Raw genomic sequence first — 27,101 nt, 5'->3', positions numbered from 1 at the left:
TTGCTCTGTTTCGTCTTGCTTCCGTTCGAGACAGGAACCTTCCAAAAACCGTATTTGCTATCACTACCACTCGAAGTGCAGTAACATGTCAGCAACAAGATACAATGTGAATAGTAACGGAAGAGGTTTCTGTTTTTACTTTAGCAATGATAGTACATACCGCTGAAAATTACAGTGTCAAATCTGTGAAAATTGTAAAGAAAAGAATAGTTAAAATTAGTTTTTAAACTACAGGGTGTGACTGCATGTATTGTTTTACAGGAAAATAAAGCGTCTGCTATCATCGCAGTACATATTTTGACTATGCAAATTCCACAAAGCATTGTGGGTATGTGGATATCAGGGTGCACTGCTCTATTGCCTTCTACTCATTGAGCGGTGGCTGCTTCTTGCTGTTTCTGGCATATACAAGGATAACTGAGAGCTGATGTTTACTTGCTGAAGTGCCTGTATACAAGGGTAACAGAGCTGATGTTTAAAATGCTGAGTGGCAGGCTGACTAAAGAAACCTATACCTGACACATTCATGTATTCTTCCCCTCTCGGTTCCGATAACTGTTATCTTGTTGTTCAGGGATGTTCATCTAATTCCTGGTTCTGATATAGAGTTTGTGTTACCTGTGTCATCTCTGTTAACCTTTAAAATCCCCACGGTGGGTGTAAAGGGAGAATTTTAGGTGGGTGAGACCTCGTTGAAATGAATGGACATTTGGGAGGCTTGGCGGGTGAATTAATAAATTCCAAGGTGGGTGACGCCATCCCTTGGTTCCTGCTCCTCCCAGGTGCTGCTGGATGACTTCCAGGAGTGGTTCCTGTTCCTCCCAGGTGCTGCTGGGTGACTTCCAGGAGTGGTTCCTGCTCCTCCCAGGTGCTGCTGGATGACTTCCAGGAGCTGGTTCCTGCTCCACCCGGGTGCTGCTGGGTGACTTCAAGGAGACGGTTCAGGTAATAGGTATAAGCAACGACTGTAAGCACTTGGTGGAAAGGATGGAGTTGCAGGTGAATTCTTGTCCAATCTGCCCTGTGAAGGCTTAAGAGCTTCTGCTTTGTCAATGGGCGCAGCCATAGCAGCCCAGAAAGCAGGTGCATGTCAGAGACTGGACCATGGATTTATCTAAAACATCTGTAGTGCTGTAGTGGTTCATCTTCCCTATGAATAAGTAAAACTGATCAGAAGAAAAGATGCATAATGTTTAAAGGCAGGATAAGTCAGTCGATGCCCTGCAGAAAAGGAACAGGATATACATGTCTACTTCCGGGGCACCTCTGAGGGTGGTGGGCAAGCAACCAATTCAGAGACACGGGCAGGAACAGTCATTCAGTCAGTGCCCCAAAGTCAACTTTACTGTCTCCAAGAACAGATTGCTGGTCTAGGTACTGACTGGGCCACCGGTGCCCAATTGGAGCAAACTGGAGATGGGCTGAGGTTTTGCAAGCAACAGTGGAAAGAGTCAATAACAGGCCCCTGGGTTCTGGAGATCATTCAAAGAGGATCTGCCATTGACGTCTCCTCCAGAGCTCCCAAAACTGGCACAATGAGAACTCCATGGCCCCTGGACCATCTCAGGAGAATAGCTTTTCTTCCTGAGGTCCAGACCCTTCTGTGGAAGGGGGCAGTTTGCAGGGTCCCCAAAACCCACACTTGAAGAGCCTGATACTCCATTGCTTACCTTGTACCAAAATTGTCAGGAGATTATTGAATGATTTTGAAGGCAGTCGACATCTTTGTCAGGAACATTAAGTTCAAAATGGAAACTCATTTCTCTGATTTCCAAAGGTGACTGGCTGGCTTCAATAGCTCTGAAAGATGCCTCTCTCTCTATCCCTAGTCAGTATGAGGACAAGACATTTTGGAGGTTCGCTGTCCAGGGACGAGCATTTTCAACATACTCTCCTTCTCGTTGATCTCTGTTCCTCCCCAAGGTATTTTACCAAGACATTAGTCCCCTGGTGGGATGTCTAACATGGAGGGGACGGCTCCATTCCCTTATATGGATGATTGGCTCATCCAAGGGCGAGTCAAGGAATGTGATGAACTTGGATGTTGAGAACAATCACATTCTTAACCTGCCACAGATTTACTATCAACAGAGGTAAACCTCACCATCAGCCACTCCAGGGAGTTATGTTCATCGACCCACTGTTCCCCACTTATCTCAGCATCATTTGACTCCCCTTCGACAGGCTCAGGCCATCATGAATGAAGTGGAGGCCCTCAGCAGCATGGGGTGGAGGGTCAGCACCAGCAAGCAATACACTGCATTTAGAGATCAGGGCTTGAAGGCAGCATTTTCTCACATGACCGTGCGGGACATCTTCATCTCAGACCTTGGTTCACCTTCACAGCCGTTGGAGAGCATCCTCATTTGATGTTGAAGCTCCAGTCCCAGCCCCACTGACAGTAAAGCGGGCCCTCTGGTGGTGGTTGGATGTGGGCATTCTAATCAGGGGTTTACCTCTCTCCCCTTAGGAAGTGGTGATTCTCACCACCAACATCAGAGCAATGGCGTGAGGGGTACTTTTAGGAGAAGTTGCACCTCAGGGTTGATGGGGCCCCATGAAATAGTCCATGGGTTCCAACTGGAAGGAGTTGGAAGCCTTGCAGAGAGCTTTGGTGATATGTTCCTCTCAGATTGGGGTGCACTTTCTTGATGCAGTCAGACAACACTACATCCATTTTCTACATCAACTGGCAAATGGGAATCCACCCTGTCCCTCTAGGGAAGGTAGTCCCCAGTCTGGCAGTGAGGGGGAGAAACCATTGCATTCATCTCAGTGACCAACATCAGGGAGGGTCGAGAATGTATTGGCAGACGCCTTGTGCAGGACATTTCCGGCCTCCCAGGAGGTTCCCTGAGACCAGCTGTTCCATCAGATTCATCACCTGCATCCCAAGAGGTTCCCTGAGACCAGCTGTTCCATCAGATTCATCACCTGCATCCCAAGAGGTTCTCTGAGACCAGCTGTTCCATCATTTTCATCACATGCTCGGCTTCCCTTCTGCAGATCTCTCCATGTCACAGGCAAATGCCTTAGTTCCTGGATTAGTGCCCAGGCGTATGGACCCCTTGGCATGTGGGGTGGATGCCCTGCCATCACCATGCCCCCAGGGGCTGGTGTGTGATTTTCTCCCGATTCCTCTCATTCTGAAGGACCTTTGCAAGTTCCAGAGGTTCTGCTGCAGGACCATTGTGATTGCTCCATATGCAGCTTCTTGCACCTCTCAGAGCTTCTTCGTCACATTGGGAGCAGTGGCCGAAGGTGGAAGGGTCCGATCAGTCGGTGTTTGAAGGTAGGCGTCTCCTTGGCATACTCTTTGTGAGAGTTCTCCTGCTGGTGTGTGAGCAGGGATATTCTACTAGGGAGACAGTGGTCTCTTGAGCAGAAGAGTCGATGACATATGTAGAGTAGCCACTTGGGCAGCCCCCTTGATATTCATGATTCACGACAGATTGCATCTTGGTGTTCAGAAAGTCCATCCTTATTTTGGAGTTGGATTGGTCTAATTTTTTGTTACAATTCAAGTATTAAGAACTGGGATGAGGAAGAGAGGTCTGTGAATAATGTCCTATTCACTTACCAGAACCTTTCAACACCCCTACTCTTCCTCATCACAGTACTTACGCCTGCTTCTCCCTCCCAAATGTGGCATCGATCCATGTCAGAGGGTATGGTACGGGACTGGTGTTTCTGGGGTATGGGCTTTATACTCAGACAGAGGCGGTGCCTAGTAAAGAAAACAAATGGAAAGGTTGGGAGAAGCTGGCGGGATGAAGGAACATCTTTAAGTACTGTGTATGTACTGTGTAAGTACTGTGATGAGGAAGAGTAGGACTATGGGGTAATAAACATTACCAGTAAGTAATTAGCACATCTTATTCGATCAACATATAATGTCATATGATTGAGTCTGTGGGGTAAAAAGACAGCCCCAGATTGGCAGAGATGGAGAAGCCATGATAGGCCTCTATTGTGAGAATGAAGCTGGCTAATGTGGAGTTCCAATGAAATATAAAAGCCAGTACAAAACAGTGATTTCCGACATAATGCCCGGTGAAATGGAAAGAAAAGATGAAAAACTGCAGCAGTGCACGTGGAAAGAAAAGGCACCTTTGAAACACTGCACATTTGGAAGATAAAAAGAAGGAATGCTGCCTGACATTTAAGAAATAAAGCCAAGTGACAGATTGTGTTTATCAGGAATAAAGAGAGTTAATTTTCATCATATAAAATGACAGCCTGTAAAGAGAAAGGCCAATTTCATTTGTGTAAAAATGAACACTGGTTCCTTATGTAACTATGGCCTCTCTGTGTAAATAATACCAAGAGTGGACTTACTTCTGTTCAAGGATTCTATACAGAAAGAGTTTATTTCTTGCCAGCAAGGCTGGATGCAATACAAAATGTCATGTTTAAATATGTTTCTTAAATGTAAATGCTACTCCTCAGAATTGTGCATGTAACTGAACTGGTTGTATTTGGAACTGTGACCACCCAGACCTTTCGACTGGGTTTATCAAGGAAACAGGGCTGGAGCTTCAGTTAAAAATATAAAGACATGTGGCAAGAGAGAACTGAACTGCATCAATGCACATAACACAGCCAGCAGCGATTACCTTTAAGGTTAGGTCTCCCATTAACTGGGCATTAGCGTTGAACAAAAACCTGTGAAGCCCTGGAGGGGAGGGCATGGTCATATGGGGCAGCCAGATGTCCTGATCAGGTCATAGAAGAGAAATGCAACCTAAGAATTGCTGGGAGCTATGCGGATCTGAAGAACATGTGGTGCATGTGGATCTAATCAACCTTGCACACTCAAAGAAAGGAATCTCCGACTTGGCTCTAGACTGCCCCGCGCACTTCACGCCCGTAGCATTCAGCGCTCCTACATTACTACTACCCTCCACACTACGCAGCAGTCGCCACCCTCCCAGAGCACCATCTCCACTAAAGAACTCAAGGGCGCCCTCATTAATGCCAGATCTATCGCGGCCAACGCGCTCAATATCTCTGACCTCATCACTGTTCAAAACCTCGATTTTGTAGCCATTACTGAAACCTGGTTACACGCAGTCTCCGGCCCACTTCTTGCCCTCGCCATCCCTAATGGATACTCGATTATTAGAGCTGACCGACAATCAACCTCCAAAGGAGGTGGAGTCTCATTCATACATAGAAATAACATCACACTTAGAACCATCCCTAATACTGAGCTTAGCTCGGCAGAATCCCTCTCTGTTAAACTCACCCTGTCCCCAACCAACACTGCTACTCTCCACCTCATCTATAGACCACCAGGACCTCTTGGCTCCTTCATAGATGAGATCACTGCCATCCTGACCATTAATACCGAACCCAACTCTCAGGTACTGCTTCTAGGTGACCCTAACCTCGGCCTATCCGACACTAAGGACCACCTGGCCTCTGAGGTCGCCTCTACACTTGCTAACTTAGGCTTCCAGCAACGCATAGACAAACCTACCCATATCAAGGGCAGAACGCTTGACTGGATCAGCGATCTTAATTGTAACACCACTGTTAAGACGGATTTCTGAACTCTGTCCTGGTGGCGCAGAAGTTCAGAAGGCCAACCTAATTACTTGGAACAGGGTAACCTCTGGACGAGCCAGACCAATCAAGGTAGCCATCGCGGCGGTCAAGACTAGGTCTCCAGAGGGGTGAGGGTGACTGAAAGCCCGCAATGAGCACACAAAGCAAGAGCGCTTACAAACTACTCCAAACAGTTGTTATATCAAAAATAGATACACATTTATTTTAAGGCCTTTAAAACAATGACCGTAGCGAGAAAATCACAATATCACAATACTAAACCAACACATACCATATCAACACAATATATATACAAATACAACAGTCGCTAGCGTTATAAGCACGAAATGTGTAGTCCACCTGGAAGGGAAGGAAAACAGGCAGTGCGATAACGCTTTAGACTCAGTTCGCCTTCAGAGGCACCTAACTAGATGGAAGTCCGAGCCCTGCGAAGAGTGGAGCCTTGTGCTCAAAGTACCTGCCACGCAGGTGCCAACGGGCAAAAGGAGAAGCTCTTCGGAGGAAGTCAGGCAGTTCGGGTTAGTGCACAGAAGAAGGAGAACAGGTTCCGCAACTCAAGCGCAGCCTCCACAGCGGGCAGAAGCAGAGCGCGAGTATGGCCAAAAGGGTGCTGTTTTTACACAGCAGGGAAAAGCAATGGGATACTGCAGGAGGGCGACCAGATCCTAGCTAAACTACTCACCGGTCCCCGAAGCAAGCAGACCCAGGCTTCTCCACGTTAGTTTCAGCAGCTGGCAGGTTCAGAAGAGCAGGGAACGCCTCGTAGTCGTGTAGAGCAAAAAGACGTCCCAATCGACGAAACCGGCACAGTTTGTTGCCGCAGCAGGACAACGGAGCGGCCGTGTGTATTCGAGCCAAATGTACACTCCTCCCTTCAGACTTGGGAACGCCAAGTGTACGAAGCGTGGGAGAGTGACCAGGACTCGAAATACAACACAACCTGGCGGCGGTTACAGAGCAGGACTCCCTTGTAAGCTGGTCAGTCAACTGGATGGCCCAGAGACACTTCCGAAGGCTTACTTGGCAGGAGAGGATGAAGTCGCCGGGAATAGCTGTTCCTGCTATTCCAAAGGTCGAAGCACCAGTACAGGCCTTCTGGTTCGATCAAAGGAGGAAAGGGGTTTCACAGGACGACAGCAGTGCAAAGGAGGATTCCTTCAGCGGGTCACCAGCGATTCCTCGGTCCAGCCTCGTGGTTGCAGGATACTTGGCTCCTGTATTCCTTCGTTCGTGAGAACTCAGGAGATCGACATGGTAGTGGTGTTTCCAGCTCCCTCTTATCCACGGTTCCCTTCGCGCCAAAACGGAGGGGAGCCAATGGGAGATCCGCTCATCAACACACATACCATACGTGGACCAATCACGGACCACGGTGGTCCCAGGCATTCACACCACCCTAGACTCTCTGGCACCCAGGATGTGTATTGGGACCAGACATCCCAGCCCACACCCTGGAGGCACACAAACGACATGTAGAAGCCCGCGAAAGCAACCACGTTTCGCGGGAAAGTACATGCCCAAATAAGGAAGGCCCCGGGTCGCTCGACCTGGGGAAGGTGAAGGGAGCAAGACGGTCAGTGGACAAGACAAAGGAGCCTCGTGGTCTGGCCATTTTGGGAGCCAGGCCACCATTTTGGGTTCAGTGCGAAAAACGCGCTCAGAACGCCAAAAGGAGCTCAAAATACACAAATCGATCGCTGCCACCATTCCAGTCCCTGAATGACTTGCACCGATCAGATACCATCCTAAAAGAGTATCTAGGGCCTGTAGAAGGCTAGAGGCCCAAGAGAGCTGTAACTTAGCTTACAGTGCCCTCTTGTGTCATGTTGCACTAAAGCCGCAACACGATAAAAGAAACTACGGGAAACAGCGTTCCCCGGTACTGACTGTCTTAAGGGCATGTCAGTTTCCCCATAAGAAAAGGAGCGAAAGCCCAGAGGAGTGCGGCAGAAGGCTGCACTTCTCTGGCAAAGTCAAGAACAAGGTGAAAAACAACAGCAAAAAGTTTAGGGGTTGCCACATGGAAGGAAAATTACCTACAATTACGAAATCTTTCCTAACACTCGCCCCTCCCAGACTATGGACAGGGGGAACTAATCCACCCCTGGATGAGTCTCTTGTTCAGGTCGGTTAAACATTCTGGACAACCCATCAGCATTGCTATGTTGGACACCTGGCCTATGCTCAATAGTGAAGTCGAAGCCTTGTAGACTTATGGACCACCTAAGCAACTTTGGATTCTCCCCCTTCATGTTCATTAGCCACTTTAACGGCTTATGGTCAGTTTGCACAGTGAAGTGGGTCCCATAGAGGTAGGGCCTCAGCTTCCTTAGGGCCCACACAACAGAGAAACATTCTTTCTCTACCGTGGACCATCTGAGCTCTCTGTCCTTAAGCTGGCGACTAATAAAACCGATAGGGTGTTCCTTACCCTTCTCATCTACTTGTGATAGTACAGCTCCTAGCCCAGTGTCAGAGGCATCCGTCTGCACGATAAAAGGTCTTTGATAATCTGGGGCCCTAAGGACAGGGGCCTGGCACAAGGAGTCTTTTAAGCCATTGAAGGCCTTCTCACACTCGTCAGTCCAAGTTACCTTCTTGGGTTTCTTCGGAGTTGTGAGGGCAGTCAGAGGAGCAGCTATGGTGCCATAGTCTGCCACAAAATTGCGGTAATACCCCATGAGTCCTAAGAAGGCTCTCACTTGGGTTTGCGTAGTGGGGGTAGGCCAGTCTTGTACTGCTTGTACTTTACTGGGTAGAGGCTGTATCCTCCCTCCACCTACTTCATGTCCAAGGTAAACCACTGCGCCTTGTCCAATCTGGCATTTACTAGCCTTTATGGTCAAGTGGGCTTTCTGAAGAGCCTGGAGCACAATCCCGAGGTGTTTCACATGGTCTTCCCAGGTGGCACTGAAAACTGCTATATCGTCCAGATATGCAAGACAGAATTCGTCCAACCCATTCAACACATGATTCACAAGCCTCTGGAAAGTGGCAGGTGCATTCTTCAACCCGAACGGCATTACCCGGAATTGGTAAAGGCCGTCTGGAGTAGAAAATGCTGTCTTCTCCTTGGCATGTTCTGCTAAAGCTATTTTCCAATAGCCAGCAGTGAGGTCAAACGTGCTGAGGTACTTGGAGGCACCCAAAGTATCCACCAGCTCATCTGTTCGAGGCAAGGGGTGGGCATCTGTCTTGGTGACAGCATTCAGAGCCCTGTAATCCACGCAGAACCTCAATTCAGAAGTGCCTGACTTTGGAACCAACACCACAGGACTGGACCAAGGACTACTAGAGGGTTCAATCACCCCAAGATCTAACATCTTGTTGACCTCGGTCTTAATATAAGACCGTACTTTGTCTGACATCCTGTATCCTCTACTTTTGGTAGGTACACTGTCTCCTGTGTCAATGTTATGTTTGCACCAAGGTGTCAGTAGCAGTGCTGCGATTTCGACTCTTGGGACGAAAGCCTTCAGCCTATTCACGTGAAACACTTTTGGAGCCTGTCCAGGCCTTCCAAGGTCCACTAAATAGTTGACCTCACCCAGGGGCTCCACCACTGTGTAAGGGCCTGACCATTTGTCCTGTAAAGCTCGAGGCCTTATTGGATTCATGATCAGGACTTGCTGACCAGGTGTAAAGTTGATGAGGGAAGCTTTCTGGTCGTACCAATGTTTCACCAGCGCTTGCCCTGCCTTCAATTTATCACTAGCCAAGCCCATCAGAAGTACCATCCGTTTTCTGAGCCCTAGCACATAATCAACTACATTGGTAGTAACAGGGGGAGTGGGCATCTCCCATCCCTCTTTGACGATGGCTAAGGGTCCCCGTACGGGATGACCGAACAGAAGTTCGAAGGGGCTGAAGCCAACACCCTCCTGTGCTACCTCTCGGTAGGCAAACAGTAAGCATGGTAACAGAAGATCCCATTTTCTTCTCTGGGGCTCCTCCAGAGCCCCTATCATGCTCTTTAACGTTCTGTTGAAACGTTCCACCAGACCATTTGTCTGGGGGTGGTATGCAGAAGAGAACTTGTAGGTGACCCCACATTCTTTCCACATAGCCTGCATATACTTCGACATAAAGTTGCTGCCACGATCTGACACAACTTCTTTAGGGAAGCCAACCCTAGTAAATATGCCGAGTAAAGCTTTTGCAACTGACTTGGCAGTTACAGTTTTCAATGGGATGGCCTCAGGATACCTGGTTGCATGGTCGACCAGCACCAGGATAAACCTATTGCCCGAGGATGTTTGCGGGTCAAGGGGACCAACGATGTCGATCCCTACCCTTTCAAATGGTACCCCCACAACTGGGAGCGGTACCAACGGAGCTTGGATTGTCGCGCCAACCTTACCAGACAACTGGCAGGAGGCACAACTCCTGCAGTGACTTTCTACTTGCACCCCCATCTTGGGCCAGTAGAAGTGCATGGATAACCTTTGTTTGGTCCTCTTCATACCAAGGTGACAAGCAAGGGGAACTTCATGCGCCAACTGCAGGAGGAAGGGCCTAACAGCAAGGGGAACCACCAACCTCCTATGGTCTCCTTCTGTAGACTCTGTGGGCTCACTATACAGGAGTCCACCTTCACAATAAATCCTATGCTTCCCAGGAGGTTCACCCTCAAGCTGGGAGCAGGACTGTCTCCTTAGGCCTTCCAGAGATGGGCACTCACGTTGGCCTTTACTGAATTCGTCCCTATCAGGACCTCCTTCAACTAACAAGTCTTTTAGTTCAGGATGATCGTTGGGGTCGAATACTTCAGGCATCGCCTCCTCCTCGTCAGGCCCGGGCGATTGACCAACTTCCTCCACCGCAGTGGTAGGCGAGCTCGGGGGAATATTCTCTTTCCCTCGTTTTGACTTGTAGACTCCTGTCGCCTTGGGTTTCCCCTTTGGCTGGGGCGGCGTATTGGTCTTGGCCAATGCTGCCCGTGCTTGAGACCGTGTGTAGGGTCTTTCGGCAGTGTCTCCTACGAGCCCTAAAGCTCTGAGATCATTACCCAACAAGACCTTTCCCGGGACGTTTCCCTGAATGCTCACTGGAATCCTGACTGCTGTACCATTTAAAGTAAGATTTACAGGTATTACTGGAAACATACGGAGGGGGCCGTCAGCCAACTTAGTGGGCATCAGAGTAGCTCTGGCAACTTCCTCTGAGTCTACCAAGGTAGAATCCACTACAGTGCGACTGCACCCACTATCCCTAAGAGCTGGAGTATCTACTCCATTGATCAGCACACTGTCTTTAAAGTAGTGCTTGGTATTATCCGGAATCCTAGCATAAGCCTCTGCGACTTTAGGCTCCCAGGAACCCAGGGACACTAAAACTACCTCAGCCTCTATTCCGCTGGGAAATGAGTCTGAGGAGAAGGATGCTCCTGTAATCTCTTCTTCCTCGTAGGAGGAGAAGGCCAGATTAGCGGAGTGGACCCCCAAAGGTCTAACCTTACAACGGGGATCCCCCTTCACGTGGTCAGTTGCTCCACAAGAAAAACAAGCCCCAGTGAGTCTGTTTACGTAGGGAGGCTTATTGTAACCAGAGTTCTGTTTCGGAGGCGGACCTCCACTGCCCTGTGAGTTCTCTTGTGTCTTACCCTTGTTTTTCTTTTTGTGGCCCTTATGGGAAGAAGATTTAGCAGATTCCCCACCCTCCACATCTTTGGACTTTTTCCTTTCCTCCTGCTTACCAGGATGAGTTTTGTCCTTATGGGACACTCGATGTGACACCCATAAATCTGCTGCAATGGCCAGCTTCTTAGGATCTATCTCCTTCGAATCGGCCAAATGCTGCTTAAGCTCCGGGGAAGAAGAAGCAAAAATGTTTTCCAGCATGACAAGATTTATCATGCCTTCGAAGGTAGAAACCTTATAACCTTCGACCCAGCCAATTAAGTTTTTCAAAGATTCAGCGACATAAGATACCCAAGTACCACCTTCCTTTTTCTTATACTCTCGAAAACGCTTTAAATATTGGGCCGGAGTCTTCCCAAACTTTAAAATGAGAGTTTGCTTTAACATTGCGAAATCAGCCCGCTCAGCCTTCGACATTTCCATAATGGCACTACAGCCAGAATGGGGCAGTCTACTGAGCAACCACGCAATCTTATCAGCATTGTCAAATTCTTGAACCTCGCATGCATATTCAAACGCATTCATCCAGTCCATAATGTCATTCCTTTCTTCATACACACTGAGCAGATCTTTCGGAAACCGTGGATGAGAGGAAGCCCCAGACCCATGTCCAGGACCCTTGGACCCATTTGCAACCTGAAGCTTGGCCAGTTCCAACTGGTGATCCCTGTCTTTCTGTTTTTCTGCCTGTTCGATTTTTAGTTTGGCTATGCTGAATTCAAGCTCCTGCTGCCTAAACCGCAGCTCTTGCTTCTTGAATTCAAGCATAGCCTCCCCATCAACACTGGCAGAGGAAACATTAGACATCACATCCTCCCTGTCCTCGCGGTCGCGATGGATCAGTGCAGCGGCAGAACCGTCGGTTCTACCAGTGAGAGCAGCCCCACCACCTTCTGCACTGTCCTCAGAAGTTATAGCGTCAAGCTGCGCTTCTTGCCACGCCACAATTCTCTGGATCATTTCCAATTTTGTGCCTTGAGAGGAAACACCTCTCTCTGCACACATCTTTTTCAGCGTTTCTGATTTGGAACTATTTAAAGGTATTTGTTTCCATACTGTTTGATAGGACTATGGCCTTTTTAAAGTCATACTACAACAATTCACTACGTGTACTGGTTGGAATAACCTGAAATGCCTTAGTTCGTGCGCAACACCGGATACCTTCAGTCGTATCCCACCGCTGTACACCAATTTGTTAAGACGGATTTCTGAACTCTGTCCTGGTGGCGCAGAAGTTCAGAAGGCCAACCTAATTACTTGGAACAGGGTAACCTCTGGACGAGCCAGACCAATCAAGGTAGCGATCGCGGCGGTCAAGACTAGGTCTCAAGAGGGGTGAGGGTGACTGAAAGCCCGCAATGAGCACACAAAGCAAGAGCGCTTACAAACTACTCCAAACAGTTGTTATATCAAAAATAGATACACATTTATTTTAAGGCCTTTAAAACAATGACCGTAGCGAGAAAATCACAATATCACAATACTAAACCAACACATACCATATCAACACAATGGGCCTCATTACGACCCTGGTGGTAAGGGGTTTACGCCAGCGTTAGCTGCGCCGACCCCTTACCGCCAATTACGAGGTCCCCTAGCGCCATGGTGCTTTTAACACCTGCTTTTAGCAGGTGTTAAAATCCATGGCGCTAAGGGACCATGGAGTTAATTACGCCACCGTAATTTACGGTGGCGTAATTAACGCCTTCCCCACTCCCATTATGCCCTATGGGGCAAAAATGGGAATGGGGAAGGGTAAATGGGGATTGGGGACTTACCGCCCCGCCAAGGTCGGAATGGGACGGTAAGTCCGCCAACCACCATGGCGTAAACGTAGTTTACTCCATGGTGGTAAAGTCACGGCCCAGGCGGTAACTTACCGCCTGGGTCGTAATGAGGCCCAATATATATACAAATACAACAGTCGCTAGCGTTATAAACATGAAATGTGTAGTCCACCTGGAAGGGAAGGAAAACAGGCAGTGCGATAACGCTTTAGACTCAGTTCGCCTTCAGAGGCACCTAACTAGATGGAAGTCCGAGCCCTGCGAAGAGTGGAGCCTTGTGCTCAAAGTACCTGCCACGCCGGTGCCAACGGGCAAAAGGAGAAGCTCTTCGGAGGAAGTCAGGCAGTTCGGGTTAGTGCACAGCAGAAGGAGAACAGGTTCCGCAACTCAAGCGCAGCCTCCACAGTGGGCAGAAGCAGAGCGCGAGTACGGCCAAAAGGGTGCTGTTTTTACACAGCAGGGAAAAGCAATGGGATACTGCAGGAGGGCGACCAGATCCTAGCTAAACTACTCACCGGTCCCCGAAGCAAGCAGACCCAGGCTTCTCCACGTTAGTTTCAGAAGCTGGCAGGTTCAGAAGAGCAGGGAACGCCTCGTAGTCGTGTAGAGCAAAAAGACGTCCCAATCGACGAAACCGGCACAGTTTGTTGCCGCAGCAGGACAACGGAGCGGCCGTGTGTATTCGAGCCAAATGTACACTCCTCCCTTCAGACTTGGGAAGTCCAAGTGTACGAAGCGTGGGAGAGTGACCAGGACTCGAAATACAACACAACCTGGTGGTGGTTACAGAGCAGGACTCCCTTGAAAGCTGGTCAGTCAACTGGATGGCCCAGAGACACTTCCGAAGGCTTACTTGGCAGGAGAGGATGAAGTCGCCGGGAATAGCTGTTCCTGCTATTCCAAAGGTCGAAGCACCAGTACAGGCCTTCTGGTTCGATCAAAGGAGGAAAGGGGTTTCACAGGACGACAGCAGTGCAAAGGAGGATTCCTTCAGCGGGTCACCAGCGATTCCTCGGTCCAGCCTCGTGGTTGCAGGATACTTGGCTCCTGTATTCCTTCGTTCGTGAGAACTCAGGAGATCGACATGGTAGTGGTGTTTCCAGCTCCCTCTTATCCACGGTTCCCTTCGCGCCAAAACGGAGGGGAGCCAATGGGAGATCCGCTCATCAACACACATACCATACGTGGACCAATCACGGACCACGGTGGTCCCAGGCATTCACACCACCCTAGACTCTCTGGCACCCAGGATGTGTATTGGGACCAGACATCCCAGCCCACACCCTGGAGGCACACAAACGACATGTAGAAGCCCGCGAAAGCAACCACGTTTCGCGGGAAAGTACATGCCCAAATAAGGAAGGCCCCGGGTCGCTCTACCTGGGGAAGGTGAAGGGAGCAAGACGGTCAGTGGACAAGACAAAGGAGCCTCGTGGTCTGGCCATTTTGGGAGCCAGGCCACCATTTTGGGTTCAGTGCGAAAAACGCGCTCAGAACGCCAAAAGGAGCTCAAAATACACAAATCATCGCTGCCACCATTCCAGTCCCTGAATGACTTGCACCGATCAAATACCATCCTAAAAGAGTATCTAGGGCCTGTAGAAGGCTAGAGGCCCAAGAGAGCTGTAACTTAGCTTACAGTGCCCTCTTGTGTCATGTTGCACTAAAGCCGCAACACGATAAAAGAAACTACGGGAAACAGCGTTCCCCGGTACTGACTGTCTTAAGGGCATGTCAGTTTCCCCATAAGAAAAGGAGCGAAAGCCCAGAGGAGTGCGGCAGAAGGCTGCACTTCTCTGGCAAAGTCAAGAACAAGGTGAAAAACAACAGCAAAAAGTTTAGGGGTTGCCACATGGAAGGAAAATTACCTACAATTGCGAAATCTTTCCTAACAACCACCATAAGCGCCAATTATGCTTGCACCTGGTCTGACCATCACACTGTCATCTTCCACATACCAGCAACCAACCCGCACACCACTCCTACGATAGCTCCTGCTGTCCCTACAAGGAGAAAAAAAGACATCACCACGGATAAACTACTCCCTCTCATCCTTCCCATCCTGAATGACTGCGCGTCCCATTACAATGACCCCACTATCCTAGTAGACATCTTCAATCAAACACTGCTTAAAGCCATTGACAATATAGCACCGCTCAAATTACGGAAAGCTAAACAACAAGCCCACCTTAATTCCTGGTTCACCCCGCAGTTACGAACCTTACGTAAAGAAAAACGTAAAGCTGAATCACTCTGGAAGAGCCACCCATGTGACTCGAACAAAGAGCACCTCATTATCACCACCCACAACTACAAGGATGCAATCCTTCAAGCCAAAAAGGAGACTTACAATTTACGTATTTCCCAAGCGGAATCCAACACCAAGGAGCTATTTAAAATCCTTAAAGAGTTGGAATTGGTGCAACAACATCCAAATCGTTCTCCTTAACAAAATCACCACTTTGCAATCAAAAATCAATGCCAAACAAACCACCTTACTCACTAACCCCCTACTAAACCCTCCACAACCCCCACGACTTCCTTCTCTCACATCCCCTTTAGCTTCACCCCACTCACCATCCTCGAGGTGGAAAACATCATCCGCAACCTAAAACCATCCAACTGCCAAGGTGACTCCTGGCCAGCACCTATTATTAAGGAAGCGGCACACGACCTTGCTCGTTTTATAACCACCTTCATCAACTCCTCTTACTTAACTGGTACGGGACCTAATAACTAAAAGGACGCATGAGTTATCCCTCTCCTGAAAAAAACGACTCTTGACCCTGAAATTCCAACCAACTACAGACCTATCACTACTGTACCGTTCTTACTCAAGATACTTGACAGAGCAGCTTACCTGCAGATTCAGAACTATTTGGAAACTAACAACCTCCTTGGCTCAAGACAATCGGGCCTCAGAGCTAAACACGGGACTGAAACGGATCTACTAGACCTCAAAATCCAAATTGAGGACATCAAAGACAACGGTAAACTGGCCCTTCTACTTCTACTGGACCTATCCGCGGCCTTCGATTTGGTCAATCACCAAATACTATGTCGGCATCTGAAATCCGCTGCACACTTCTCAGACAATGCATCCAACTGGATCAGGTCATTGACAATAGGCACATGAGAGTTTTCTCGCCGTCCTCATCGGCTGATCCTATACCAGTCCCTTGTGGAGTGCCTCAAGGATCTTGTGTCTCCCCAACTCTCTACAATGTCTTCACCAAACCACTATTTGATGTGCTTGACTGTCTGGGTGTCACCTACACGAATTACGCCGATGACACCCAGATACTCATACCTATCACTGGTGACTACATTGCCGACTCCAAAGCCCTCAATGACATCTATCTTGTCATCCAAGCATGGATGGCCCAACACGAATTGTGCCTCAACGATGACAAGACAGAGCTTCTTATCTTAGGTATGCAACAGAGACTCAACAAACTGAGCTCTCTGTTTGGTTCCTTTAACATTGACGGTAACCTAATTAAAGTTTCCAAAGATACTAAAACTTTGGGTATTTATCTGGACTCCTCTTTGACTCTCACTAGGCAAACCAAGGCAGTAGCCTCCGCATCTGCTTACACCTGCAAATTGATCTCAGCTTGTCGCCCATTCCTTACCACCCAGAATTGCATCACCCTGGCCAGGACCTTGGTTATGTCCAAACTGGACTACTGCAATGCTCTGTACCAAGGCACTAACCAGGGTAATATTAATAAACTACAGATTACCCAAAATAATGTCATCAGAGCTGCCCTCAATATCACTCGTTCTGCTCACATCTCAGAAACTAGGAAGAACCTCAACTGGCTTTCAGTCGCCGAAAGAATCTCACTCAAAGCACTAGCCCCCACATACAAATGCGTAAACCATCAGGCACCAACGTACCCTGCCTCACGATTCACACAGCATATTCCATCACGAGTACTCAGATCTGCACAATCCCAAGGTCTTGCGATCCCTAGATTCAAGCTCCAATCTGCTGGAGGCACCAGCTTCCCAGTCCTGGCGGCCAAGCTTTGGAATACCGTACCTCTCGCTATCAGAACCCTACCCTCATTCAACCTATTTAAACATAAAGCAAAGCTCTGGCTAGCCACATCTTACTAGCAACAGCTCTTTTGATCATGACTGGCCCTCTGGGTCCCTGTCCTGCTACGCTCCCTCACTAAAGCTCTATGTGCTACCTTGAATTGTAACGTCACTTGTACTTTGTTCACAATTTCACACTGTAACTATATGTCATGCCTGTAATGTCCTTCTAAGATATGCGCCCGGTTGCCCTTGGGCCTGGTCTGCGCTATATAAATAAAACAAATACAAAAACAAATACAAATGCATGGCCATTGACTAACATTGAATTCATTTTCTTGAATAAAAAGTGCGTCGTACGTCCCAGTGAGCTCATCCCGGATTCATATTAAAGGGGATCAGAAGCACGTTAGGAGTATGTACAAACAGAAGGTAACCTCTAAAAAGAAGTAATTGTCATAATTGATCAGGAAGAACAAAGTCAAACCAGGGATATAGGTCAAGACATTCCACAGACGGAGGCAGCTCCTCAGCCCATACCATTGAGCCAAGGGGTAGCCGCAAATGAGGAGTTGGACATACGTCAATGTGGTCACGATCCTATGGAGAAACCTGTGAATCCTTTTGCGATGCCAAAATTGTCGCTCAAGAGGTCAAAATCTACTAAGGGCAAGGGAAGTCTTAACAGAAGCTGTACCCTGTCTTTGACAAGATCAATAACTGACCTTTATCTTCTATCAATTCAAGATATTTATTGTATTAGTTTTCCATACAATCAGGCTATGTGGGTGGTGGAGGTGGTGATGCAATCTCAACCGGGGGCCACAGCTATAAAGAACACGGCTGCTGACCTGAGTTAAGTGGGCCTCAAAGTCTTTCTATTACTGCCGATATATTAGAGTATGAACAAGAACGACATCATTGCATTTCGGTCCCTCGGATAATGGGGCCTTCTAAAGCAGGTGATTGGCTGAGGGAAGACAGAGTCACTGAGTTCACTAAGAGGGGGAAGGACCAGGGGCAAAATCCAAAACATAAGATCTGCGATCTCCTTCCAGGCATCATCACAGAGGTCTTTCAGAAGCTGTCCGTGGTTGATAACTTTCTTTAGTGAAGAAAGGTTTGGGGGTCGTCAGTTGGAATACATGGGGCTCTAGTTCATTTAGGGAGAGAAATATACAGTCATATATTGTTTAGACTTATGATGTTTACTTTTTACAGGAGACCTGGCTAACTGAAAAATTATATCTTTATGTTTTTACATCAATTCATCATAGAGTTCAAAAAGCTTCAATGGGAAGACCACCTGGTGGTATGATGACAATGATTAGAAACCCTCGCTCATCCCGGTTGGAACAACTGCCAATTAGTAGGCAAGGGATTCTTGCGGTGAGGGTATAATTTCTCTGTGATGGAAACTCATTTTTAAAAACAGCTTGGAGTATTATTAGTTTATACTGGAGCCCTGCCCATTATTATCTGTCTGACTTCCTGGATGACCCTGCTGATCTCTTGTCAAATGTCTTGATAAAATATCCTGATGATAACATCGTGTTGGCAGGAGGTATGTGCCGGTGAGAATGCTCCTTCGGTCAGATATGGTTGTTGATGGTCTAACTTCTTTGGGGATTGGAACCTTCGAATATCTAATGGATCGATAGAAGATGACATTCTGGCTGCCAAAACATGGATAAGTGGTGGAAAGTCGTCCACTATAGACTATTTTGTAATGCCATACCAGCTCTTTGCTAACTGCAGGGAATGTAACGCTGTGGACAGAGGGTCTAGCGACCATATACCGCTGTCTTTGTTTTTTGATTTACAGAAAACGTCCCAAGCTAGGGGCATATATAAAACTGCACTATCAGTAAGTCAAAATGGAAATTGTGTCTGCAGGTTTAGACAGCAGGTTGTTCAGTTAAATAACAAATTAGATAGACAATTGAACAGCACTAATATTGACATCATCCTACTAACATCTCAAGCTACATTTGTGGAATGCCTTTGGGAAATTGATAAACCTATGATCAAAAAGGGAGGTAACCTAGCTAAACGCCTGCATGGTTTTGATCAAGAAACCACATCCCGTAAAAGAAATTTGAACAGGCTTACACGTAACCGCAAATGGGAAAGGTGAGACTATGAGGTGATGCTTAAGGAAATAAAATCTCTGCGAAATAAAGATCGTAATTGGTCTTGTCTCCAAAGGGGAGGTACACTGGATTCAGATGGTAAAGGCATTTTGGGGGTAGTAATAGAGTCTAACTCCAGAAGTTTCAGGAATTTAATCAATGGTTCCTCGCTGATTTCTTTATTTAGATATATAAAGCGCCCATTGGCCCGGAGGCATTGTGGCTCTGTTAGAGCATATTCATTTTGTGCGGGTTAGGAGCAGTTATTTCAGAGCAGTGATACAAATCAGGACAGATATTACATAGGCAGTAGTACCAGTTAAATGACAGTGTTGCGAAGTGTTTCGGGTTGCGGGGGAGTAGTGGTGGAGACTATACATTGTGGGAGTCGTTTAGTTAAATAGCTTAGTTTTTAACACCTTTCTGAAATCTGATGAATGCCATCTCTCAGTGTAATTGTATTGGTGAGTCGGTCTGGATAAAATATTTTCATTTGAATTTGAGGAACCTAATCCAATTGATTGTCAGCTGGAAAATGGCCAGAAGGGGGTATTAACAATGGATAGAAAACAGATTGAGGGCTTTATATGCAGCTCTAGTAAATCGAGTGCTGCCGCCCAAATGGGTTGACTAATGAGATCTTACGTAAGGCAGCTGGATTAAGGTCTTCTATTTTACTAGCCCTCTTCAATAACATCTTAAGTTCTTGTAAAATTCCACCAGTCTGTTCCTCATGATATCCAGTAGTCACACCGTCGCTGAGCCCGCTGTAGGAGCAGCCTGCGCTGCCCCCGAGATGCAGAGAGGAAGAGGTAAGCTCCAGGCATAATATCAGCTGCCTCAGAGCCCTCGTTATCCTCACAGCACATCTTTGCCTCATCCGCTCTGAAATCGCTTTTATTGAAGAGCACCTGTCTGCTATACTCTACAAAGGCTGCTCACCTTACTTACCTGCAGCCTCCAAGCACATATTGCCCATGTGTTTGCATTCCACTCGAAATTTGTTTGTCAGGCAATTTAAAGATGGCCGCCGTAATTTAAAGATGGCTGCCGCACTTTGGTCCCCCTGCGCCTGACCTTGTCCTGAATGCCTGCCTGACCTGCACCCTGCATCCTGCCTCCGGATTGGTGCTGACTGGCAACACATCGTGCCTCCAATCACCGGCAGGCGAGAGCCGGCCAATGAGGTAAGGGCCAGAGAGAAGGCCATCCCCCTGACTGAGCTGAGCCCCCAGTCTGTTCCTCATGATGTCCAGTAGCCACACCGTCGCTGAGCCCGCTGTAGGAGCAGCCCGCACTGCCCCCGAGATGCAGAGAGGAAGAGGTAAGCTCCAGGCATAATATCAGCTGCCTCAGAGCCTTCGTTATCCTCACAGCACATCTTTGCCTCATCCGCTCTAAAATCGCTTTTATTGAAGAGCACCTGTCTGCTATACTCTACAAAGGCTGCTCACCTTACTTACCTGCAGCCCCCAAGCACATATTACCCATGTGTTTGCATTCCACTCGAAATTCGTTTGTCAGGCAATTTAAAGATGGCCGCCGCAATTTAAAGATGGCCGCCTCGCTTTGGTCCCCCTGCGCCTGACCTTGTCCTGAATGCCTGCCTGACCTGCACCCTGCATCCTGCCTCTGGATTGGTGCTGACTGGCAACACATCGTGCCTCCAATCACCGGCAGATGAGAGCCGGCCAATGAGGTAAGGCCCAGAGAGAAGGCCATCCCCCTGACTGAGATGACCGAGCGCAGCCACGCAGCCAGGCGAAGTGCTTATGCCTAAAAACTACTGCAATTCATCTTGCCTCTAGTGCCCCTCCCGCTAACTCAACCAGCTTGACCACCTGCAATGGAAGGTAATCCACGCTACCTGCACCACCTTTAATGTACTTTATTGACTCTGAGATACAGCGCTCTCCTTACTGTCTATAGTGCTCGCCCCCAGTTTGCTACCAACGTGCTCACCTGCAGCACCCCTGTTTAACAACTGCCATACTGCTTATGCTTTACCTTCTATGCTCCCTTATTGCGCCTGCCTCAGACTAATGTGCGCGATTCTTGAGTTAGTCTGCCTACCTCCTGCATTATCCAAACCTGCTGCGCACATATTCTGATCTTCTCCACATGTATGCTACATCGCTCTTCTGCCTGATAATCCTCGAGGTGCAATGCCTGTTTGACGTGCCACACTTTTGAATGGTGCCTTGTGTACTCTGCACTGATCCTTACTTGATGTAAGTGTAGTGTACTTGCATAACCTAACCTGCTGTGCCTCACTACTGATTGGTGCCCCATGTATGTTGCATTGCTCTTTGCCTGATATGCCCACATTTGCTGCAAGCCTGGTATCTGCTTTGCCTTTTGTACCTCTGCTATGAATGTGCCCACTCATTCACTCAGTACTGCCTAGACTGCCGCATTGCTACAACTGTACTGTGTGACCTTTTTGAGACCCTTTTGGTCGCCTACCATTGCACCCTGTGACCTATCCGAGACCCTTTTGGTCGCCTACCATTGCACCCTGTGACCTATCCGAGACCCCTTGGTAGCTTGCCACTGCATCCTGTTACTATTTAAGACCATTGGGTCGCCTGCCTTGCACGTTGCTAACTACTCTAAGTCATGCATTTTAGTTCATATTGCAATTCTTGAATATCATGATCCATATCACTAGATGAACCCCTGGCTATAACTAGCCACCCGCAATCTATATTGCAACACCCTAGCCAGACATCCTAGCGAAGTAAGGGAAGTAACTTGAACCATTTAACTACTCTAACTACCATGTGTAGAAACCTGACCTCCCTGACCCTCCTAACTACAATCATGGCCTTTGCTACCCACAGCACTAGTCCCCCCTCAGACAGAAACCTGAGACTTAGGAAAAGACTACCCTCCATTTATGAACCCAAAGGAAATAGCGCAAACAATACTGTTAGATCCCCAACTAACCCAGACGCAGTTGGATAAGCAAACTCAAGCCACGAAACCCTCAACTCCGACCCCGAATTCCACTCACTTTCATAAAAAGAAACACCCGAGTCGAAACAAGCACACAGATAAATCTGCAAGCTATCCTATTTCTAAGAATACTTTATCACTTACTGGAACCCTTATCAACGCCAGATCCATGGTAGCCCATGCAACTGAAATTGCTGACATACTAAACAACAGCAGCATCGACCTCCTTGCCGTAACAGAAACTTGGCTCCACGAGGCAGCAGGACCCTCCCTGATGCTAGCCGTACCTGACAATTACCAGATCCACAGAGTAGATAGACCCAATGCCAAAGTCGGTGGCCTAGCCATCATCGCTAAAACTACTTTGCCTATCAGACTCACCACCTCACCTCCCTGTGCTTCCTGCGAAGTACTCTCAGCAAAATTGCAACTCTCTAATAACCGCACGCTAACTATTCACTTGATCTATAGGCCCCCAGGTCCCTTGGGAACCTTCGAAGATGACCTTACCACCCTCATAGCTAACAATACCCAAAATCACTCGCAAACGCTGTTGCTGGGCGACTTTAACATTGGCTTCAATGAGCCAGATAATAAAAATGCCCTCTCCATAACAGCTATTCTAAACGACCACGGCCTTACCCAAAAAGTCCTCACCCCCACACTGTCAGCGGAATATTGCCCTCGTAGTGTAGCCGAAGAATTCTTCTGACTATTATACCCCGCTGGCTGAAAGTGAACAACCAGTGCGACCTAGTAGCCAAAAGATAGGATGCCAAACGAAGACCAGGATGGCTGCAGTACTCAGGATAAGGTGCGCCGACACAGGAGTATAGGTAGACTTGAAGCGACTGTAAGGAAAGTGACGTAAGTTATCCACAATCCGTAACAGTAATACAGTGTGAACAAAGAATAACGGAACACTGACCTTTGAGTTAAACACTGTCAAACCCAAAGAAATGAACCAGCCAATCTACCAGTTTACCCCTGTGGATAAGAAAATGAAACAATAAATTCTAGCTACTGGAATTGACAGGCTAATGATTACAAAAAGGGAAACTCAAAAGACACCCTTAACGTGAAGGAAGCTGTACTGGAGCAGTTGAGGCAATGATGATTCGAGGGTCCGTAGAGGAATGCAGAGAATCCAAACAGAAACTACCCTGACGGAACGAGGACGCCTAAGCAGGACTCACTGGCATTCTTAAGTTCAAAGTACACACAAAGTTTCAAATCTAAAAGGAAGATCCAGAACCAAAATCCAAGGTATCCGTAAACCAAGGCAGTTCAAAGGCAGTCTGTAGCAATCCAGAAGGCAAACAAACGTAGGCTAGTTCGAAATCCGTGGACGTTCCGAGGTCAGAGCAGTACAATGAATAGATCAAACAAAGTTCAAACACCAAGGAGGCAGGAGACATGCAATATCCAGGGACAGTCCGAAATCTGATACACAGGAAGGCAGTTCCAAGATGGGCAGGGAAAGGGAGGGAAGGTACACAAAATTCAATGATACAAAGTAACGCCACTGGAAACCAGGAAGTTCAGAAGCACCGAGTGATTCCCGGCGGCGCTATTTAAACAATCACGTGAGCGCATAGTGATCACGTGAACATGCTAGAAGCACGCCGGAGGAGGGGCAATGAAGAAATGACAGGACGCCAGCGTTGCCAAGCCAACTTCCATGCGCCTGGTAATCCTCATCTTAAAGGGCCAGAACCTGTCAGAGCACGGCTTCTCTTGCGAACAACAAAGGGGGCCACAAATCTTCTTGAGCCTGAAGCTTTATTCATGACACACACATGTTAAAGGTAGAACCCTTGACTGGGTATCTGAACTTAACTGCAACATAGTCATTACTGACATCATCCCTCAACCATGGACCGACCACTATCTAATAAATTTCACTGCCACACTTGACCTCCTCAGCCCTAAAACTATCAAAATGATACCACCAGTCCCCACCAGAAGTAAAAAAGACATTACTACAGTAAAACTCATCCCCCTCCTCCTGCCTACTGTCAATGGCCTGGAGAACAATACTGACCCAGACAGCCTAGTAGACACTTTTAATAAAGCTATGTCTCATGCACTAGATACTATTGCACCACCCAAATTACGCAAAGCTAAACAAGAAGCCCACCTTAATGCTTGGTTCACACCCCAACTTAAGGACCTTAGAAAGCAGAAACGAAAACTCCAAACTATCTGGACCAATTCGCCTACTGACGACAACAAAGTTAACTTAACCCAATTCACCAAATATTACAAGACAGAAATTATCAATACAAAAAAAACGGTATTCAATGACAGAATTACTAATGCCAAATCTAATACCAAGGAACTTTTTGCCATCCTCCGGGAAATGGAATCCCCCATCCAACCAACTGACACGGTCTCCAAGGACAAGATATGGTGCACTAACATACAGAACGCCCTATCTAATAAAATGTCCACCCTCCAGCTTAAAATAACTAATAAAAAGGACACCCTCTCTCCTACTGATCAACAAGCACCTCTAGTGACTGAACCTAATACTATCCCCCATTTTAGCTTCAAACCTATCTCCATCATCGACACTGAAAAGGTTATCCTCTCACTGAAGCCTTCCAACTGTAAGGGCGACAGTTGCCCAGCTCAAATAATAAAGGACGCAGCCAGAGATTTAGCCCCGTTTATCTCGAAGCTCATTAACTCCTCTTTCAAATCCAACACAGTGCCAGCTAACCTAAAAGAATCCTGGGTCCTCCCCCTTCTTAAGAAACAAACCCTTGATCCATCCATCCCAACTAATTATATGCCTATCACCACTGTAGCTTTACTACTAAAAATCATCGATAGAGTAGCCTATCTTTAAATTCAAGATTACTTAGAAGCTAAACATCTACTAGGCTCGCGCCTATCGGGCTTCTGGCACTGAAACAGCCTTGATAGATCTTATAACTAAAATTGTGCAATTCAAGGATAGTGGAAAAACAGCGCTGCTACTCCTACTGGACTTTTCAGCAACTTTTAATTTGGTGAATCATGCAGTTTTATGCAACCACCTCAAGCTCGCTGCCAATTTCACAGGGGAAGCTATAGCATGGGTCCAATCCTTTCTAGCCAACCGGACCATGAGAGTCTTTTCCACCTCTACCTGTGCCGATCCCATCCAAATTACATGTGGAGTCCCACAGGGCTTCTGTGTCTCACCCACTATGAACAACATTTTCACCAAGCCATTGTTCGACAAGTTGGACAGACTGGGTGTCACCTACACAAATTATGCAGATGACACCCAGATCCTCATTCCCCTTTCGGGCAACTATGAAGTGGACCTGGCTATGGTGAATAAAATATACATCCTCATTCAGGCATGGATGGCCACCCATGGCCTCTGCCTGAACGACGATAAAACTGAAATCCTGCTCCTCGGATCAGACCTTAACCTAACTAAACTCACCCCGGACTATGCCTCATTTAACATCGACAATAATACTATTAAGGTTATGCGAGAGGTTAAAACTCTAGGTGTTTACCTCGACTCAGCTCTCACCCTTAAAAAGCAAGTGAACTCCCTCGCCTCTACAACCACTTACACGTGTAAACTCATCCGTTCTGCCAGACCATTCCTGTCCAGTGCCAGCTGCCTCACCTTGGCCAAAACCCTTGTCATGTCCAGACTGGACTATTGCAACGCCCTATACTCAGGTGCAAATAAGTCGGTCATTGACAAACTCCAGAGATTACAAAATAATGCCCTAAGAGCAGCTTTGAATATCCCGCGTAGAGAGCATATCTCCAAACACCGGACTGAGGCCCACTGGCTAAAGATAAAGGACAGAATCCTCCTTAAAACTATTTCTCTCACATCCAAATGCCTCAACAATCAAGCACCCTCCTACCTAGCTGAAAGAATAAACTGGAGACCCTCAAACCGACTGACGAGATCTGCCAAAACCTTCTTACTTGAAGTCCCGAGATTCAAACTTACCACAGTGGGTGGATCTAGCTTCCCTGTTAGAGCTGCACAATCATGGAACATACTCCCACCTGACCTCAGACGCCCATTACCCTACACTAGATTTAGATGTAACGCTCTCAAATGGCTGCACAACAATGATATGTAACGATATTCACCCTTATCTAGCTGATCATGCTATACATATGTTAAGACGGTATTCGTCTACGCTTACCCATCTTGATCCTATATGTACTGTATCACTTGTATCATTTGTTGTAAGTTACCACTGTTTTGTAATAGCCTGTGTCAGGCACTGTAACTAAGTTTCGAGTCTACTTGTATTGTTGCGCCCAGCTGCCCAAGGGTTTGGAGTGCATTATCAAATAAACAAACAAACAAACAAACCATTATGGAAAATGCAATCATTATTCCTATTTTTAAAAAGGGTGAGACATCCAATCCTGCCAACTACAGACCTATAGCATTGATGGATATGGACAGTAAAATCTTCACCCGACGGGTTATGCAAGATTTGGAAGATTGAGCAGATCAAGTAAATATAATATCGAAACATCAAACAGGTTTCCGTAAGGGCCCGTCTACCGCACTAATTGGTACAATATTGAAAATCTTGTCTACCCATAATTCAAAACAAACAGGTCTGTACATGGCATGGATGGATCTCGCTTGTGCATTTGTCACCATCAATAGAGGAAAGCTATGGTGCAAATTGAAGAAGTGGGCTATACCAAAGGGGCTGCTAGCAATAATCATCCATCTGCACGAAGTCACCTCTACCCAGGTGCGTTTGAACTTGGGGGAGGTTTGTCTTCAAAAATAGAGACAACAAAGGGCGTAAGACAGGGGTGCATAGTGGCCCCCTGTCTGTTCAATATGTTCTTGGCACACCTCTGGAACTACCTCATGGGCTTGGCATTTGCACCACCATGGTTGGGGGACAAAAAGATCTGTGCCCTAGGCTATGCTGATGAAGCAATACTGTTCAATTGTACTGAGATTGGTC

The sequence above is a fragment of the Ambystoma mexicanum genome, chromosome 1q (assembly GCF_040938575.1).
Source record: "Ambystoma mexicanum isolate Mex_15411 chromosome 1q, UKY_AmexF1_1, whole genome shotgun sequence".
NCBI classification, from domain to species: domain Eukaryota; kingdom Metazoa; phylum Chordata; class Amphibia; order Caudata; family Ambystomatidae; genus Ambystoma; species Ambystoma mexicanum.
The sequence above is the reverse complement of the archived record's forward strand: the minus strand, read 5'-3'. Positions refer to the sequence as shown.